This window comes from Lissotriton vulgaris, unplaced genomic scaffold, assembly GCF_964263255.1.
Source record: "Lissotriton vulgaris unplaced genomic scaffold, aLisVul1.2 SCAFFOLD_1482, whole genome shotgun sequence".
Lineage (NCBI taxonomy): Eukaryota > Metazoa > Chordata > Amphibia > Caudata > Salamandridae > Lissotriton > Lissotriton vulgaris.
Genome location: NW_028241637.1, coordinates 272,881 through 282,949, shown reverse-complemented (window position 1 = coordinate 282,949; position 10,069 = coordinate 272,881). Strand labels below are relative to the sequence as shown.

At 52.7% G+C, this 10,069-nt stretch overlaps 1 non-coding gene across 1 annotated transcript; it reads right to left on the bottom strand.

Annotated features, from left to right (window-relative positions):
* Positions 1 to 2,250: 2,250 nt before the first annotated feature.
* On the bottom strand, positions 2,251 to 2,357 carry LOC147670598 (U6 spliceosomal RNA). The gene has a single exon (XR_015303648.1). It is a non-coding gene; the product is annotated as a U6 spliceosomal RNA (small nuclear RNA).
* Positions 2,358 to 10,069: the final 7,712 nt, after the last annotated feature.

The following is a 10,069-nucleotide window of genomic DNA, read 5'->3' as shown; positions in this document are numbered from 1 at the left end:
ACTCCTCAGTTTGCTAATTACTTTAGGGGTTGATGTGGTGGTTTACACGACAGGGAGGAGGTGGTCGGTAGTCACAGACCATAATGGAGTAATGCGTGTTGCTTTCCAATGAAATATTTTTCAAAAGAACAATAAAAAAACATCGGATGGAAACGCATTTAAAAAAAATAATGTATTTGAGTTTTGGTTTGCATCCGCATTACCTCCTCTGTCTGACGTTCTGATTGTGTTAACCATCAGGACATTTTTATCCTGTCCTATAATCCGTACACAGAAGTTTCATATTGTTTATGGCTTTGTGCTTAAAATAAATGAAAGCTATGCTCCGCTGGGGCAAAATGTATATGTCGTGCTTGCAGCTTTGGACTGTCTTATTGCAAAAATTGTATTAGTGAGTGAGAATGACAGCGTGGGGACGGGGGCCTACAATCGGTTTTGCTCCTAGTAATCCATAAGCAGTCAAAATACAGTTGTTCACAAGGAACTCATTTGAACCAAAACACATTTTTTTTAGCAAGGAATTAATATCTTGCGCGATTTAAATGAAATTAGCATATGGTAGAGTGAATATGTATTACATTTGTTGTAAATGCCCCGGTTACTTACCGGTAATCTTCATTACTCCGAGTATAGTCTTCCTCGCCACATGATTTACATAGTGAGCTTTAGCTCCACAACAGAACCCTCCAAAGCAAAAGAAAAAACCTCCCACCCCCTCCCAACATGGCCGACCAGTCCCACCTGACCTCTATAAGAGGCGGACCGGCCCAACCAACAGCCTGATCTACCAAGCAAACAATGAAGCCGATAGCCAGACAGGGAGGGGGGGAGGGAACTCATGTGGCGAGGAAGACTATACTCGGAGTAATGAAGATTACCGGTAAGTAACCGGGGCATTACCTCCTCGTTAGTCTTCCTCGCCACATGATTTACATAGTGAGCAAATACCCAAGCCAACAAGGCTTCATTGACCACCATAAGAACAACACCACACGGCGATGCAGAGAAACCAACACAAGGTTGATGTAGACTAAATGAAAAGAAAACAGGGATCACAGGAAACCTGAAATCAAGACCTCAAGGAAAAGAAGGCCAACCAGGAGCCGCAGCTCCAGCACTCAGAACGGCCCCAGCGAAGTCCCCCCGGGACTGCTAGAGACCAACGAACAAGGCGGGGGACGACCAGGACGAAGCCCGATAAAACTCCACAGAGGAGACACCCATGAAGGAGGCCCAGGAAACAGAGCCACACCCCGCGGACCGACCCTGGACCCCCGCCGGACCCACCGAACCCAGCAAAGCCCAGGAAAGGGGGACAGCCCGCGTAAGCCAGCGAACCAAGGTGGGACGAGAGTGTCAGCGGCCTGAACGAACCGGACCCAAAAGACACCAACAGGCCGACCCACCGGGAAAGGGAAGACGTGCGGTCAAGAAAAAAACAAAACCGCACACCGGACAACCAGCACGGACAAGAGAGGAACCTTGTCGGCAGGGAAAGGCGGTGAAGACACCACCGAGCCCGGGACACCAGGGAAGGAACCCCGGGAAGGAAAAGGGGGACATGCCGGAGGAACAAACGGTCCGGCAAAACCCGCAAGAAGGGAGGGGAGCGGAGGCACGACCCCCGCACGCCCCTCCGCCCAGCAGACACCACTGCCACCAGGAATAAACCCACCGAAAAGGTGAGGAACCGCAAAGCCACCGAGGCCAGGGGCACCAAGGGCGGACCCTGAAGAGCTCGTAGAACGAGAGAGAGAACCCAAGGGGGAGACAGGCAGAGAGCCCGAGGGCGACGGAGAAACAAACTCCGGAGCCAAGCGAGCCATCAGGGAAACCAGCCCGTCGAACACCGGACTGCGGAAGGCCCGCAAGGCAGCCCATCGGGCCCCCCGGGAAGAAGAAGCCACACCCAAGGAAAACCCCTCAGCCGGGAAATCCAAGACCCGCAAGGGGTCCACGGAGGCGCGGGCATCACAACGCGCCAGAATCAGGCCTGCAGACGGAGTCAGGCCAGCCGAAGGAGCCGGCCAACACCGACACCGGACCAACCACGGAACGGGAAGAACCGGGATCCGCCCGTAGGCCTGAACCGCCAGCTCGCAAAAGGAGAGGGTACCAGGGGCGGCGGACCCCGCCGGGAACCCAAACAGGAACGCCAACCAAGCGCCGGGGCCATGTCAAACTGCACCGTAACGTTCCAACAGTAGTCCACTCGCAGCCGAAGCGAGCACCCAGGAGCACCCCGGCCCGGCTAATATGGAACGCTGTACGAATTCGCGTGTCATCCTTGCGCAGGGGCCACGCAAATCATCTCTGGATCGTTCCAAATTTAGGGTATGTGCTGCCGAAGCGAGCACCCAAGCGAATCCAGCAGAGGACCCGCGATAACAGAGGGCACGGGGGAAACGCGTACAGTAGACCGAAAAGGTCAAGCGAAAGACAGGGCAACCACAAGGACCCGGGCGGAGAGACCAGAACCTGGGCAGGAGGGCCGAGACCCCCTCCGTGAACAGAGCCACCGGAGGCAGACCGAGTCGATGCCCCAGGCGCCGAAACACCACCGGGGTCAGGGCGAGACCAGGCAACGAAGGCCAGGCCCGACACAGTCAAACCGCCTCCACCAAGTCGGACCCCGGGGGAAAGCCAGCCCGAAGGGACAGGACATGCGCCAGGTTGACCGACCCCCGAAGCACTGGTGCAAAAGACGGCAGGCCAGGAGGACAGCCAGCAACCCCCGAAGCACGAGGAGCTGCGAGACTGCAGGAGATCCCAACGACCCCCAAACGCCCCGGCCAAACCCCCCCCGAAAGAACCAGAGGGAAGAACCGGGACCAGGCACATGACCCCGAAGGAGGACAAGCCCGAGACGGGGGCCGAAGGGACCACCGCACATAGTGCAGGGAGCCGACGGAGGAGAGACACCGCCTGACGAGACGCCTCACCCACGAAAACGACGAGGCTGAGAAGAACCATACGTCCATACAGGGAACACCCAGACCCCCACCCGGCGAAGAAGCTCCACCAGGCGGGCCAGGAGCACAGTCCCCACCCACGGGCCCAGAAAAAATCCACAGGCGAGACAAGGGGAGGAGAAGGTACCCTAACCTCCCGAGAAGGCGGCTCCCGCGGAAAACCGCAAGACTGGACACCGGCCAGGAAGCCCAAAGAGCCCAAGAACCCTGACAGCAACGTCCCAAGAAGGGACGTAACGGAGGCGAGCGCCCCCCCCCCCCTGGAATCCCAGGGAGGGAGATGGCCGAAAGCCAGGATCAAGGGGCGAAAAAACGGGAGCGGCCGCACCAGCACGAGACCGGGAACAGCCAAGTTCAGTAAATGTGCTGCCGAAGCGAGCACCCGAAAACCCGGGCCCGGAAGCCCAGAATGCCCCACGTGAAGGCTGACACCCCGAAAACCGGGGGGAATGTCGAAGGGCCTCACCCAAGAGAAGGCGAGACGCCCCCACCCATAGGTGGACGAGGAGACCGAAGGACGGCCGCACCCAGCCAGATGAACGGACAGGCGCCAGAACAGGCCCGTCGCAGAAAAACACTGACCCCCGCCGATCCGGATGCAGCCAGACCAGACGGCCGAGCCAGCCCCTCGGCCACCACGACCAACCCAACGGACGCAGGCCGAGGAAGGGAGTCCGGAGACAAGCGTAGATAACGCACCCAGAGAAACCCCGGGGACAATGCCATAACCTGGGACGAAAACTATTCCGCGTGACAACCCAGTGCCGGGGCCAAGCCAAATAGATCCCTCGCGTCAGTGACACAAGGACAGCGCACAACACACCCGTAAGGGTCAAGGCGCTGTCCTGAATGATGAAAGATTACAGCACCTGGTATACCCAGGCCGTCTCCCATCCAGGCACTAACCAGGCCCGACCCAGCTCAACTCCCGAGAGTGGACGAGATCATGTGCTGTCAGGGTGGTATGGCCGTAGGCCGCAGTGTCACCCCTCCTGGCTTACCCAGTGAGACGACCCACCCGGACACCCCTAAGGAGGAGGCAAGGCATCCAAAGCATCGTGGGGGCCGGTGTGGGGAAAAAAAACAAGCTATTGCCCCGAGCTGCAGAATGGGCGTCCACGAGTGGAATAGGCACCGAGGCGAGAAATAACCGGTCCGTTGCACCCCAGGAACCGAAGCTGAGGCAGCCTCTTCAGGGTGGCATGGTCCGAAGCAGGGCCGCCGCAAATTACTGAGCCACACTGCACCACTATCCCTCTTAGTAAAAGTGCTGCCGAAGCGAGCTCAGCAGGAAAGGGAAGGCCCCGCCGACGGTGACCAAAGAGGGGCCAGGACCCACGCCACCACGAGCGGACCTCCTGACCACACAGCACACCACCCCATCGGGGGAAACACGGGCCCCCAGGACGAGAAAACGGAACTGCAGAAGTGGGGTCCGAACCCACGCCAGTACGCTCCTGATCGCGTGGACGGCATGAGCCTCTCCACTGCCAGACAGCGTGAGCCCCCAAGGACCCACGCCATGGCGTTTCAAAGGCAACCGGGGCCCCAGCATACACACAGGAGAACCCCCAGCGCCGGACCCAAAGCCCAACTAGTGGCTAGGGCCCGTCAGTAACGACCAGGGGAGACACGGGAATGCATAAACACCCCACACCACCCGGCCGCCCCCCCCCCTGTAAACCCTTGGCACGCTATAGCAGCACCTAACCGGCCCCACAGGACCGGGGGAAGGAAGAGGGGGGGATTTTTAGGCATAAGGTACCAGGGACCGCTAGAGCAGGATCCTCAACCCTAAAACCCAAGGGCCAGCTCACGCCGGCCCATCTTACCTGAACAGCGCCTCTGGAGAGAATCGCGCAGAACAAAAAAAACAGGCTGTTGGTTGGGCCGGTCCGCCTCTTATAGAGGTCAGGTGGGACTGGTCGGCCATGTTGGGAGGGGGTGGGAGGTTTTTTCTTTTGCTTTGGAGGGTTCTGTTGTGGAGCTAAAGCTCACTATGTAAATCATGTGGCGAGGAAGACTAACGAGGAGGTAATAAGTAATATAATTTCCTTGATTATATGGAACAAATATGACTCAGGAGTAAACAGCCCCACACAAAACAGTTTTTATGCTACACCCACTTCAGCCGAACTGAGCGTATTTTATTTGCAATTATAATTAGGGAAAATAGAAAATTAGACATATGCTGTGTACTGACACTATTTACAAATTTATAGAACGTGACTTATGTGACCCCAGTGGAGTTGTGGGCCTAGTAATCCATGTACACTTACTCCAGGTCTGTGAAGTAACTGTGAGAAGACGCCTAGCGCTACATGAAATTAATTAGTAAATACAATCCCTGCAATTAGCGCCTCACTATGCGGAAGGCGCTGCCTTTCCCAAAAGGCAACTAGGGACGGAGAGAACCTCTTGGAGTGGGAAGTAACTGTGGTCTCAGACAGACAACGGAAGCATCTACTCGGGCCACAATCTATTTGAGTCCAGTTTTGCCTGATAGGTTATTGGTCTGTGCACTGATTTATTCTCTAATTAACAACAGGTCTCCCTGTCAGATTTGGAAGGGTTTACTGTCCACAGAAACCAATGAAAGCGTTGCTTTGAAGAAGGTGGGTCCCTGTGTACGTGGGAGAAGGCTGAGTGAGTAACTATGGCAGCCGTTTCTTGGCCACCCGATGATTTCAAATCCGCCATTTTCACAAATACGATTAATTAAATAAACACCAGCCATTTTTCACACAATGTCTCAATCCCGGATGGAAATCACTGACAGGAGCAGAGGCACTCCAACAAAGACTAGGTAGGCGAATGTGGAGGGCTGGGGCTTTCTGTGGAATAAAGGAGGCACCTCTTTTATTGCAGAGATTAACTTTGGAAACAACAGAATTCGGAAAACGAACACGGGGGTTTTCTGAAGAGCAAGGAAGGCTGGTGTTCATTTTGTTTCAATGATGTAGGATGGACCAACTACTGTGTGAAGGAGGGGGCAAAGAGAGCAGACAGGGAAGATCGATCTGCAGATCTGGGAGCTCACATTTAAACGCTATGGCATGATGGTGAAACGAAACATGAAATGTGAAGCGGGAGCTGTGCTGAGAAAACAAACGCTGCTAAGTTTGTATACACGCAGAAACACATGCTACTGGTTAGGAAGTTCAAAAGCTTTCAGAAACAAGAAGTGCAGCGTCCTGAAGCGTGTCATGCCCCTAGGCCGCAGGCGCTATGTGGATACGGCGCTGCGGCATGAACAAATACTCAAGACACGTTATTTAGTTTGTCGCCTGGTTCGGACTAACTTCCCGGCCACGACCCCTTTATTTTATATGCGAGCGCGTTACGCCACGCGCTCGCGTGTGCGCACCTTCTGGTGCGCGGTTAGCTAGACCGCTGACTCGCGGTCTCGAACATTACATTCCTTCTAACCTTTATTTTAAATCAAAGAAAAACAAACAGAAAACACACCAAAGTCACAGTATTGGAAAAACAGGGCCATCTGGCCAGTTACCAGTCCGGCGAGCAGGTGGTCCCAGCTCAGCCCACAGCGAAGTCCACCAGTTGGGAGGACGGAGCTGGATTTCTCCGCAATCCATATCCTGCAGCTTCTCCTCTGGCGGGGGCTCCCTGCGGAGTCACCTGAGGGGATGCTCGGGCGCTCTGGTGAGTGCCTGGAGACCAGGGGGTGCTCAGCCTGGGGGTCTCAGGTGTCAGGGGACTTGCCTCAGCACCCTTGCCCTGTAGATCGCACTCACCGCCCTCCGGCCAGCTCGGTTCTTCTGGTTGGCTCGATGTCTCCTCTCCATTTTCTTGTTCCTGGGGTAAGCATGAGCGAATTTTGCGGATCTCGCGTTCGCGAATTTGCGGATTTTTGAACTCGCAATCCGCAAAATCCGCGAATTCTTGCGAATTTGCGGATTTTTTTTTTTTTTTGTGTTCGCAAGGATTTCTGCCAGTTCGCGAGGGTTTCGTACCAGTTCGCAATTGCGAACTTACATTTCGTCGCGCAACGGTCGCGAATTATGTTGTTTCTACGTCTGGTTCATCATCACAGGTTCCCAGCACCCTCTGTTTCACCACTGCAACCCTCTGTTACATCAATGCCACCCTCTGGTTCATCATTACTGTAGATTATGGGGGGGAAAAGCAAGCACACCATCCCTGCTTCAACTCAGATGAATTAATTTGGGGTTAGTTTATTAATGTGTCACTGTTTTAAAATTCCAGTCTGGCACCTGCTTCCTTATCTGTAATTTTGCTTTCTGTTGCAGTGCATTTTTTTTCCCCAGGACCTTCTTTGTGGCCTACTTGTAGCTATTGTATGAGCCTGCTGTGAGGGTCAGAGCAGGGTCATACAATTGTTGCAACTAGCAACTGAATTCTGGAGGGGCCCCAGTCAGGAAGCACTACCGGGAATTGTTACTAATGATGAGTTTGAACTCTTGCCCCTGCCGAGTGCTTTCACTTTTGAAAAACTCGTTTTTCTGCAATTTCGCGGGGTTCGCGGGGTGCGAACACGCGCAAGATCGGATTCGGAAGCCGCAAATTCGTGCGAATATGCAATTTGTTTTTTTTGCAGCGTGTTAGTTGGCAAGGTTTTGTGCGTTTTTGCGAGCCGCTCGTAGCGCAAGACGCGAAGTTACCCTCGCGGTCGTGCAAGGGCGCAGCCATCTTGTTTGCCTGACGTATTTCCGTTTCCGGGCGCGAAGTGTAATCTCGCAAAGTCCGCGGTTTGCCAGTACAGTCTCGCGCGTGTTCGCAAGGAAAATCTCGCGCGAACTTACCCGCGCGGTCGTGAACGGGCGCGGCCATCTTGTTTCTCATTCATTGCTATGGTTCTGGGCATGGTCTTTGTATCCTCTGTCAATCTCTGCCATCCTTTGCTTGTTTGAAGTTTTTTTTTATCTATTTTACTTATTATCTATCCCTCTATTTTTCTAGCCCTATATTTTTGTGTTTACTGCTACTTTTGGTTAATTTTAAACTACTTTTGTAAACTCTTTTCTTTTCTTCTCTTCCCTATTCTATTTTCTTTATTCCTTTCCGCCCAGACCATGGTGAAGGGAGCCGGGAAGCATCCCGAGAAGGGGAAGGGTCCCGCACCCCGTGTCCGGCTCCCGTGCGGGCGTTTGAGGGGGGAGCTAGTGATGCCACGGGAGATCTTTACCCCGGAGGAGGTGGGCCAGCTCATTTTTTATGTTCAGCGCCGCCTCCCCAGGACCATCATGGGAGGCGGCAAGATCAGTGCCGGGTACGGGGCCCGGGAGCGCCGGAAGCGGTGGGAGAAGGTGTGCCAGGCCATTTACCACCACTCTCGGGTCTGGCGCACCTACAACCAGGCCACCCACCGCTGGACGGATGTCCTGACCCGTGAGCGAGATCTGCTCGACCTCCTTGGCCTTGAGATCCCCGGGCTTGGTGAGTAGTAGTAGCTATGTCTTTACTACTATGTTTTCTCCTGCTGTGTTATTATATTGCAAATTTTTGTTTTTTTTACAAGAGCAATAATGCTGCTCATTACATTGTAGGTACATTTTATTTCAAAATCTTCTGTGCATTTCAGGTACACTGCTCTCCTTCTCAGTAGTGTTGCTACTATGCTTATTTGTTTTAGATTTTGTGTTCATTTCATTGGCCTGTGAAATTATGTATGAGTGTAGTTGAAAGAACTGCGCAATGCTACACACTAAGGTTCAGATTTTTAATTACCGGCGCATCCCTGCAAAGTTGCAGGGATGCGCCAGTAATTGTGCGTCACGCCACCATCACCCATGGTGCGCCGTATTACAATGCGGCGCGCCATGGGCCCAAAACGTCACCAAAGCGTTACGCATCTGTGCCGTAAAGGTGGCGCATTGCTGGAGTTGCGTCGCAACGATGGTGCAGCTCCATCAATTCTCTGGGGTGCCCTATCTCCCCAATGCTGCGTCAAGCCGTACGTCTGCTTCAAGCAGGCGCAGGGTTTGAGTCACGCATCATTGTCCTCAAAGTGACTGATTGAAATCTTGTAGATTTCCCTCAGCCACTTTTAGGATGCGTTCCTGCGCAGGAACGCCCTCCCTTGCGCCGGAACACCCCTATTGGCGCAGGGCTTTACAACGTGATGCATCTCCCAGATGCGTCACGTTGTTAATATACGCCGCACCATTGCGCCTCTTATGTGCTGTCGCTGCGTCACAAAAGTCACGCAACAATGGAGCAAAAGAGCCGCAAGGGCCTTATAAATCAGCCCCTACAGACTCAAGTCCAGTCCTTCCTTTGTACACATGGCGATAAGAAGAAATAGTGGTGGTGGATTAATAGTTTGAGTATTTTAATGACTGGTGAATGTAGTAGGAAACTTTAGTGTTGTCGCTGATCTTCAATCACAATGGACTTTGGCTGTCACTTTGCGTGCTGCGGACTGCTGCCTGCCAATCCTAGGCAAACCTTTTTAGTACTTTGTTTAGTGAGTTACATAGGGTAGTTTCCAATTCGACGGTCCGCAAATCAAGCAATACTAAAGTAATGACGTAGTCGACCACATGAGATTGGTCAAAAATATATCCCGTGGAGTCGTTCCCTATTTGCTATTTCGCAAAAATATTTTGTTACTTTGTTAGTTCTTTTTTAAATGTTTGATTTGGTTGAGAAATAAATATCATCCATGTTTTCTGTTTTTCTTTCTTTCATGTTGTACATCAGCTTCCCCCAGGGGCAAGAGGAGGACACAGGAGGAGGAGGAGGAGGGTGCTGTTGTCGATGCAGGCCAGGACCGGGCAGTCGAGGGCTCCTTTGCTGGCCCCAGTAAGTTTTAATTTTAATATAGAGTACTTATTTTTTCCTAGCGTTCCTCATTCGATTTTTTCTAAATCGTCTTTGATCTTCTTGTAGACAGGATCTAAATTCTTATCCCTATGACTCCGTGTGGTATTACTAGATTATTCTTATTAGTCTGTCTGTGTAGCTAACTAAGATTGCACATTTGGCATTTCCATTGGACTCCCATTCTAGTCAGCAATAGCTCTATGCACTGAGTGTAGTCCTCTGGGATTGTCCATATTGTCTTTTCAAGTATTCTAAATGTTTATGCTTTGACCATTGCCAACAATAAAAAG